Below are 11,398 nucleotides of genomic sequence, written 5' to 3' on the forward strand. Positions count from 1 at the left end.
TCAATTTATCTGTTTTAATTTTAATCTTATTATCATGCTTTAAACTCTACTAATGTACACATTGATAACCTTTTTTTGATACAATTATTGGATCTATTTAATCTTTCTTTTATATAAGATTAAGGAATATTTGAAATTGGATTCACTTAACATAATTTACAATTGTTTATAATTTGTTTGGTTATATTTTTAGTTATGCATCAACCACTAATGCCAAAGATGAGGAAATAGAAGATTTTTACCGACTTCTGCAGTCTGAAATTGATCAAACATGCAATCAAGATGCATTGGTAATTACTGATGATTGGGATGCAAAAGTTGGAAACTGAGAAGAAAGATAGGTAGTTGGAAAATATGGACTTATTGATAGAAATGATACTGAAGATTTCATGATAGAATTTTGTAAGACCAGCAACTTCTTCATTGCAAATACCTTTTAATCTACAACATAAACAGTGACTATACAAGTGGACCTCAACAGATGGAAAACATGGGAATCATATCATGTACACCTATGGAAAGGGATGATGGAGAAGCTCAATATCATCAGTCAGAACAAGGCCAGGGGCCGGCTGTGGAACAGACCATTAATTGCTCATATGCAAGTTCAAGTCAAGGCTGAAAAAATTTAAAACAAGTCCACAAGACCCAAAATATGACCTTGTGTATAACCCACCTGAATTTGGAGACCATCTCAGAATAGATTTGATGCATTGAACATTAACGACCAAAAGACTAGTTTTGGGATGACATCAAGGACATCATACATGAAGAAAGCAAAAAGTCATTAAAAAGACAGGAAAGAAATAAAAGACCAAAATGGATGTCAGAAGAGACTGAAACTTACTCTTGAGCATAGAGTAGTTACAGCAAATGGAAGAAATGATGAAGAAAAAGAACTGAACAGAAGATTTCAAAGGGCAACTCAAGAAGACAAAGTAAAATATTAAAATGAAATGTGCAAAGACATGGAGTTTAAAAACCAAAAGCAAAGGACAAGCTCAGCATTACTCAGGCTGAAAGAACTGAAGAAAAAAATTCAAGACTCGAATCACAATATTGACAGATCCTGTGGGCAAGTTATTGAAGGACTCAGGAAGCATCAAAAGAAGGTGGAAGGAACACACAGAATCACTGTACCAAAAGGAATTGATGGATGTTCAACTTTTTCAGGAGGTAGCATATGATGAAAAAACAATGGTATTGAAGGAAGAAGTCCAAGCTGCACTGAAGGCATTGGTGAAAAACAAGGCTCCAGAAACTCATGGAAGACTGACTGAGGTGTTTCAACAAATGCATGCAATGCTGAAGGTGCTCACTTATCTGTGCCATGACACTTGAAAGACAGCTACGTGGCCAACCAAGTGGAAGAAATCCATATTTGTGCCCATTCCAAAGAAAGGCGATCCAACAGAGTGCTAAAATTACTGAACAATATCATTAATATCAGAGGTATGTAAAATTTTGCTGAAGTTCATTAAAAAATGGTTGCAGCAGCATATTGACATTGAACTGCTAGAAATTCAAGCCAGATTCAGAATAGGATGTGGAATGAGGGATATCACTGTTGATGTCAGGTACATCTTGGATGAAAGCAGAGAATACAGAAAGATGTTTACCTTGTTTTATTGACTATGCAAATGCATTCAACTCTGTGGGTCATAACAAATTATGGGTAACATTGCAAAGAATGGGAATTTCAGAACACTTAATTTTGTTTGTGTGAAACCTGTACATAGATCAAGAGGCAGTCAATTGAACAGAGCAAAGGGATACTACATGTTTTAAAATCAAGAAAGGTGTACGTCATGGTTGCATTTTTTCACCATACTAGTGAGCAAATAATTTGAAAAGCTGGAAGAAAAATGTGGCGTCAGGATTGGTGGAAGACTCATTAACAAATTGGGATATACGGATGATACAACCTTGCTTGCTTAAAGTGAAGAGGACTTGAAGCACTTACTGATAAGGATCAAAGACTACAGTCTTAGTATGGATTACACCTCAACATGAAGAAAACAAAAATCCTTACAACTGGACCAGTAAACGACATCACGATAAATGGAGAAAATATTAATGTTTTCATAGATTTCACTTTACTTGTGTGCACCGTGAACACAAATGGAAGCAGCAGTCAAGAAATTAAATGATGTATTGCATTTTTTTAATCCAATTTGCTGCAAAAGACCTCTTTAAAGTGTTAAAAAGCAAAGGTGTCACTTTGAGGACTAAGGTGCACCTAACCCAAGCCATGATATTTTCAATTACCTCATGTGCTTGGAAAAACTGGAAAATGAATAAGGAAGACAGAAGAAGGATTGATGCCTTTGAATTATGGCTTGGTAAAGAATATTGAATATACCATGGACTGACAGAAGAATGAACAAACCTGTCTTGGAAGAAATACAGCCAGAGTTCTCCTTGGAAATGAGGATGTCGAGAGTTCTCTTGTACTTTGGAGGGATCAGTCCCTGGAGAAGGACATCATGGTTGGTAAGGTGGAGGATCAGTGAAAAAAGGAAGACCCTCAATGAGATGGATTGACACAGTGGCTGCGACAATGGGCTGAAACATAACAACGATTGTGAGAATGGCTCAGGTCTGGACAGTATTTCATTCGGTTGTACATACTGTCACAGAGTCAACCCATTCGATGGCACCTAACAACAACATATTTTGATTTTTTTTCTGTCAGCTTTTTGTTCTTTATTGATTGAGTTTTAGTTATGTATTATTTTTCTAAAAACAACACATTTGTCTATTAAGTGGGGATCTATCTGTATCTACGTGTATATTCATCTGTTATCTATCTATGCATCTATCTGTATTAACAGACTTTAGGAGTATTTGCTGTAATTAGTAGTGATGTTGGCTATATAACAGGGCCACAAAGCAAGAACTGGGGTGTGGGGAAGAGGAAAATATTTCTTAAAAATTGCATAGCATGAAAAATTGAGGCACATGTGAATTAATGAATAAGGTGATACATCAGTGATAATGTCTAAAAGCCTCCATGTATTAAACCAGAACATGGATACATTTTTCTTTCATCGACTTTAGTACAATCACTGATGTGTTTCTTAAATTATGATTATACTTTTCAAGATATATTTTAGTATAAAGAATAATTACAAATGGCTACCTTTTTATTGGAATTTAACATAATTTTCCTTTGTAAGAAAAGTTGCTAAATTTCCACCTGCCTCTGGAAACTGAATTTCACTTCCTATCGGATGACACTGTAAACATTTTTTGAGAAACTTGCGGGTGGGAGGTACATCAAGTGGAAGATATCTGTGGCAGAGTACTAGCAGCATCAGCAAAAGATTAATGCTGAAGCTGTGGAATAAGAGAGATATGAAGCCATAACCCTGGAGAAGCAGTGGGCAGGAGGCAGCAGGTCAGACAGCAAACGTGAACAAAACTGCAGAGTAAGAAGAATAAATGTCTGAGTGTCAGCAACCAGCTACAATGCAAGATCAGTCATCAAAGATAACATGAAAGAAGATATTTTGAGCCTCTGTAAAGATAATAAATATTTAAAGTTTATATGTCATGTGGGTAGAACATGAGTTGTAAAGAAATGTATGCTTTGAGTGTCTCTGACATTCTTTCTAGGATTGATTTGCTCTTCTTCCAGGACCTACTAACATGACACTGAATGCCGTCCTACCATCCCAGTAATAGAACACAATTCAATATGATTTCAGCCCTGGTGTGCTGACTAAGAGTTACGGCTGCTAATTAAAAGGTTGGCTGTTCGAATCCATCAGCTGCTTTTTGGAAACCCTATGGAGCAGTTCTACTCTGCTGTACAGGGTAGCTGAGTCAGAATTGACTCGATGGCAATGAGTTTAAGTTTTTGGTTCAAGCACTACTTAAAAAACAGATAAACAAGTGAAGGTGCATCTACAAGCCAAGGAATGCCAAGAAATCTAGGAGAGAGGCACGGAACAGAGACCTCAGAAGGAGTCAACATGGATAATACCCTGATTGGACTTCTAGCCTCCAGAGTTGTGAGACGATAGATTTCTGTTCTTTACAGTCACCTACTTTGTGGTATTTTATCACGGCAGTGCTAGGAAACTAGGACAGCTGGTGACTGCTGACTTAAAATGTGTTGCATCTTCATGGATATGTATTCAGTAATATGCTACACTGGCTGCTCCTAGTCCTGTCAATTCACAATGTGGTGCCTGGCACCAGTGGGAGCTTAATAAATGTTGCGTAAATAATAAATAGTTATGAAATCAGCAGCTTAATATAGGGAGGACTTTGAGTAAATTCCTCATTCTCAGATGCTATTTATAAATGCTGATTTGAATATAACAGTCAAAACTTCTATATATACAATGTTTAAGCACAGTGACAGTTATATTTGTATCAAGTTTAAATAATAATCATGTTAATTCACAAGGTGCATACTGATACTGTAATAAGAGTTTAAATGCAGTTTCAAACCCTAATTTTATATGCTCATGTATAGTAACAACGTGCCAATAGATATAATATTTATCCACTGCCTTATATAAGCCCCCCAAATTTAGCTCTGTTCGTGGAGAAATACAAGAGCTATATGGTACTAAAAAAAATTGGTATGCATATTTTTTGGTATGCATTGGTATGCATCTCCTCTGTATTTACCTGACTCCAGGGTTTACTTAAAGATATTTGTTAAATACAAAAATGACTTTTAAATATTTTCAGACTGGGAAATAAGTAAGAATTCCTTGATTGATTGTTGTGATGAGTAATTTTATATGTCGACTTGGCTAGGCCATGATTCTCAGGGTTTGGCAGATGTTTGTAATTATCCTCCATTTTGTGACCTAACATGAGTGGCCAATTAGTTGGAAGGGGATTTTTCCCTGGAGGTGTGGCCTGCATCCAGTACATATGGAGGTTCTGGAAAAGTTGCTCTCTCTCTCGATCTTGCATTCATCTCATCATCCTCTGATTTCCAGTTCTTGGTACCTGAACCTGCAGCCTGCTGCCTGAAAATTTTGGATTCACCAGCTCCTTCAACCCTATGAGCCAGCAGCTTGTTGCATGACCTGCAGATTTTGGGTTTGTCTTCCCCTGTAACCCCTGAGTCAGGAGATGCCTCCAGTCTATTGCCTAATCCATGGATTTGGGACTTGCCAGCCTCCACAATCTCATGAGTCGTTTCCTAGAAATAAATATCTCTATGTATATCTATCTATATGCTTCATTGATTTTGCTCCTCTAGAGAACCCAGCCTAAGAAATTAGCCAATTAGTGCTAAGTACTGACGCTTCTTCATTTGATATAAAAAAGTCTGTTAATAGACTGTAGTAGAATTAAGTACCTATAAATAAAGCTGCTACGGGTTGGCAGTTCAAATCCACCAGGCGCTCCTTGGAAACTCTGTGGGGCAGTTCTACTCTGTCCTATGGGGTCGCTATGAGTCAGAATCGACTCGATGGCACTGGGTAAATAAAGCAAAAAAGAAAAGGTGTCAAAAGTAAAAAATGTATGTTTTCAGAAGTTTAACCATTCTAAACAGGATAAAAGTGATAGAGAAAAAGGTAGTGAAGTTGACTTGAAAGAGTCCAAATTTAGGTGCCAACCAGCATCCAATAGGATCAGTAATTTAAACTATTTATCTGTTGTAGTGTTCTCCTCAGTAAAATATGGGTTAATGCACTAAACTGCTGAAACCCACACTTGTACTTGAATTACTTTGGAATAGTATTTATGTGGTAGCTTTGGTAGAATGACTTGGTATAATTCTTTCATGAAGTGTTTTAGTCGTTAAAACTTCATTACTCTGATGATCGGTTTTTGTCTTCACTAGGTTTTTCATTTCTTCTCTTTAGTAGGGAATGTAACATAGAATTGTGAATTATTTACAATCCATAACCCCATTTTTTTCAATGCACCACTTGGTCGGCTTGAGGAAATTGTTCAACTCTCTAATTCTCAGTTTCTGAATGTATAAAATGGATATATTCTCAATCTCTTTGCCAAAAGATTTATGCGGTAATTAAGTCATTCAGGTAATGTCATGTAATATCATGTCCAGTATGGAGTCACTACTCTGTACAGAACATTCCATCTTTTTATTTTTCTTCTTATTTTTATTGGTATTCATATTCTTTGTGCCTGTTCATTGCATGCTGTATATATGACATTGTACTGGATGCAAGCAGTCAAATGAGAGGGAAAACATGGCTATTGACCTTCAAGCTCTCACAGTTAAATGAAAATTAAATGAAATTATATCCTAACTATTTATCAAAAATTTAATGCATAAAGAAAAGTTGAAAGAATAGTACAATGAGCATTTGTTTACCCACCACCTAGATTCAACAACTGCCAATACATTGCTTATTTTGCTTGCTAATTCTATATGTGCACATGTATTTGCTAAATCACTGACTACATAATTTAAGAATGCTCCATGTATTTTACCATCTGTCAACAATTACAAAACTCTATAAAAGTGAGAAACATGAGAAAATATATTTGGAATCATAATATTTCTGAAATACAAATCCATTTCCTAAGAAACCAAGTGATATAAAATGTAGATAATAGTTCATGACTGTAAACACAAATAAAAAAAAAAAGTTGCCACTGAGTCACCTCCAGCTCCTGGTGACCCAGTATGTCAGCGTAGATCTGTGCTCCATAGGGTTTTCAATGGCTGATTTTTTTGGAAGTAGATTGTTAGGCCTTTCTTTCAAGGAGCCTATGGGTGGATTTGAACCTTTAACCTTTCAGTTAACAGCCAAGCATCGTAACTGTTTGCATCACCCAGGGGCTCTGTAAACATCATAAAAACAATAAAATTATTAATAAAACAACACGACTCATAACAGAAACTATAGTTTTTATTATTTTTAAATGAGTATTTTTAGAACACTAAAATACATTTAATACTCTCTGTATTTAAAAATTGAAAACATAAAAATCAGGTGAGCCACTTTTTATCTTCGATGTATTTGGGACATTTTGACTTTTTTGGAATTTATTCCTTGTAATATCTTCTTAGGAAACCCTGGTGGTGTAGTGTTTAAGTGCTACAGCTGCTAACCAAAGGGTTGGCAGTTTGAATCTTATTTGTTTTTATAAAAAATATGTACCTAACTAATTGCTGTGTCCATATAAGTGTTTCAATCACTCTCTTTTCTTAATGAGAAAGACGATGACATACTGAATTTTCTAAATAATGTTTTATTGCTTATATATTTGGAGCCAGTTAATATGTAGCATCCAGCAATAGTACTTATAGTAACAATATAGACAACTGCAAGGATAAGTAATACTTCTTTATTTTCTGGATGCCATTCACTCCACTATACCATTGCTCACCTGGGCTATTCAAAGGCCCATCGAGAGTTTGAATACCATGAAACGTCTTTAGGCTTGCTCTTAGAGAAAGATCCTATGCACCCGTCTATAAATATATACTGTAGTAGTATTATAAGCATAACAACAACAAAAAAACAAAGGATTTAAAAAGAGAAGCTTACATATGGTCTATATGCTACACTGACAATCATATCTTAAGTTACTCTCAACACCATTAAGATGTATATTAATGTAGGTAGTGAATGCTGAACCTATATTAACTCATAAATATAGACATTAGAAAATAGAGACATTGAAATAAAATATAAGGGAGACTATGATTTTGAAGCTATCTCAAAAATAAAGATTTTGCAAAAGCTTGAAGCAATGGTAGCAACCACTATGAAAACAGAATGTGTTTCGGAATGCTTTTAAATTGGGTAGGATGGATATGATCATATAATCCTCTTCAACTAGGAATCAAAGGGCAATAACCTGATGAACTTCCTAGGCTTCCGAGCAGGGAAAAAAGGTTATTTATTAAAAGATTTTACAACCATAAGATAGTGTGATGCCATGGAGTATATTTATAATAAAATCATTTGATAAATGGCAAAAAGAAAAAAAAAAACAATGCAGCATATTTTATGGATTTAAAAGGAATTCAACTCTCACAGAAGTAATTATAACACAAGGAAAAAAACAGGGTTGAATTTTCAGGATAAGAAATGTGGTAAGTCTCAGAGCCTAGAGCCTAGAGCACAGTCTTTAGACTCAGTCCACGTTCATTTTGAATCTTGCCTTTGCCACTTACCAGCTCTTTACCCTCTATGACCTTCCTGTGCTTCAGTCTAAATGGGAGTCTGAGCACATGGACCAGGCTTCAAGCAACAGGACAACCAAAACAATGAGACATAGTTTTTCAATGAAAATGTTGGTGTTACAAAAATTGTGCGGTCATATTGGAATTATAGTGCTTAAAGTTTCTAAACATCTTAATCCATTCCTATGGCCTTTAGTGCCCTCATGTATAAAATTGAAAAAAAATCTAGCTTGTATATTTGAAATGATAATCAGGTAAGCTAAACAGTTGCAACTGTGCTTACCCTGTAGTATATACCTAAGAATTGCTACTTTCCCAAATCTCTTGGGATATAGATAATCACGTAGAAGTCTTAAGAAAGTTAATAGAAGTTGACTATCCATTAAACCAAAAGGTCTGGTTCAAATTATAGTTGATGTAAGTGTGGGAAAGAACATCCATCCTTCCCTCTGAAGTTCAGAATCAATTGAGAAACAGAAACGGCAATCACCCAAAAGGTTTTTATAGTAAAAAATGATTTTTAAAATGATTTTTTATAAAAACCTCATTTTCACTCTTGTACAGAAAATAAAACCTCGAAATCTGTTTTTGAGAGTAAAGTTCTCAAAGAAGTTTCTAGAATAAATCTGAGAAGATTTAAATTTGCAAATGCTATAAACAGATCAAATGACATAAATCACTATGATTCACCCAATTAGCAAGGATTGTTACCTTTGAGTGTAGTCCCTTGCTTTTCATTACATATTGTATTCAATAGAATTACAGTGACTGAAATTGGCATAACAATAACTAAAATGCTGTCAAACATTGGCAGGAAAATTATATAAGGAAATTATTAAAATAAGGCAGAACACGTTTTCTAATATTCTAAGATTAGATTCAAACACTTAGACAATGTTGGTTTTCAAAATCAAATGCCCTTTATTATAAATGATTTCTACCACTCTTTTATCAGTTTGTCATATTGTGGTAGCTTGTGTGTTGCTTTGATGCTGGAAGCTATGCCACTGGTATTTCAAATATCAGCAGGGTCACCCATGGTGGACAGGTTTCAGTGAAGCTTCCAGACTAAGACAGGCTAGGAAGAAGCACCTGACAATCTACTTCTAAAAACCTTGGCCAGTGAAAGCCTTATGAATAAGAGTAAAACACTGTCTAATTTAATGCCCGAAGATGAGCACCTCAGGTTGGAAGGCACTCAGAATAACTGGGCAAGAGCTGCCTCCTCAAAGTAGAGCAAAACTTAAAGACATGGATGGAGTAAAGCTTTCAAGACCTTCATTTGCTGATGTGGCAAGACTCAACATGAGAAGAAACAGCTGCAAACATCCATTAATAATCGTAACATGAAATGTAGGAAGTACAAATCTAGAAAAATTGGAAGTCATCAAAGATGAAATGGAACACATAAAGACTAATATCCTAGGCATTAGGGAGCTGAAATAGGCTGATATTGGCCAGGTGTTCACATGGTCTACTATGCCAAGAAAGACAAATTGAAGAGGAATGCATCACATTCAAAGTCAAAAAGAACATTTCAAAATCTATCCTGAAGAACCACAATGTCAGTGGTAGGATAATATCCATATGCCTACAAGAAAAAAAAAAAAAAAAAAAAACAGCTAATATGACTGTTATTCAAATTAATTCACCAAACATTAAGGCTAAACATAAAGAAATTGGAAATTTTTACCAACTTCTGAAGTCTGAAGCTGATCAAACATGCAACCAAATGCATTCATAGTTACTCGTGATTGGAATGCAAGAATTGGAAACAAAGAAGAAGGATTGGTAGTTGCAAAATGTGACCTTGGTGATAGAAATGATGCTGGAGATCATATGATAGAATTTTGCAAGACCAGTGACTTCTTCATTGCAAATACACTTTTTCAACAGCATGAATGGCAGCTATACATGTGGACCTTAGTGAAAGGGATATGCAGGAGTCAGATTGAATATATCTGTGGAAAGAGATGATGGACAAGCTCAACAATATCAGTCAAAATAAAGCCAGGAGCCAACTGTGGAGCAGACTATCAATTGCTCATATGCAAGTTCAAGTTGAAGCTGAAGAAAATGAGAACAAGTCCATGAGAACCGAAGTATGACCTTGAGTATATTCCACCTGAATTTAGGGACCATCTCAAGGATAGATATGAACAATGAACACAATGACCAAAGTCCAAACAAGTTGTGGGATGATATCAAAGACATACATGAAGAAGGCAAAGGTCATTAAAAGGCAGGAAAGAAAGAAAAGACCAAAATTGATGTTAGAAGAGGCTCTGAAACTTGCCCTTGAACATAGAGTAGCTAAATCACATGGAAGAAACAATAAAGTGAAAGAACTGAACAGAATATGTCAAAGGACAGCTCAAGAAGGCAAAGTAAAGTATTATAAAGAAATGTGCAAAGACCTGGAGTTAGGGAACCAAAAGGAAGAACACACTCGGCATTTTTCAAGCTGAAAGAGCTGAAGGAAAAAATTCAATACTCCAGTTGCAATATTGAAGGATTCCATGGGGAAAATATAGAACAATGCATGGAGCATTGGAAGAAGGTAGAAGTGATAAACGGAATCACTGTGCCAAAAATAATTGGTGGACATTCAACCAATTCAGGAGGTAGCATATGATCAAGGGCCACTAGTACTGAAAAAAGTTAAACGTGGTCTGAAGGCATTGGCAAAAAACAAGGCTCCAGTAATCAACAGAATACCAATTGAGATGTTTCAATAAGCAGATGTCATGCTGGAAGTACTCACTAATCTATGCCAAGAAATTTGGAAGACAGCTACCCGGCCAACTGACTGGAAGAGACCTGTATTTGTTCCCATTCCAAAGAAAGATGACCCAACTGAATGTATAAATTACTGAACGATATCTTTAATGTCACACACAAAGTTTTACCGAAGATCACTTAAAAGCAGTTGCAGCAGTACATCAACAGGGAACTGGGAGAAATTCAAATTGGATTCAGAAGAGGATGTAGAATGAGGGATATCATTGCTGATGTCAGGTGGATCTTGGGTGAAAGCAGAGAATAGCAGAGAATACCTGTGCTCTACTGACTATACAAAGGCATTTGACTGTGTAGATCATAACAAATTATCTATAACACTGTGAAGAGTGGGAATTCCAGAACACTTAATTGTGCTCATTCAGATCCTGTACACAGATCAAGAGGCAGTCACTGAACAGAACAAAGGGATACTGTGTGTTTAAAAATAAGGAAAAGTGTGTGTCAGGATTGTATTCT

This window comes from Loxodonta africana, chromosome 11, assembly GCF_030014295.1.
Source record: "Loxodonta africana isolate mLoxAfr1 chromosome 11, mLoxAfr1.hap2, whole genome shotgun sequence".
Classification (NCBI taxonomy): Eukaryota; Metazoa; Chordata; class Mammalia; order Proboscidea; family Elephantidae; genus Loxodonta; species Loxodonta africana.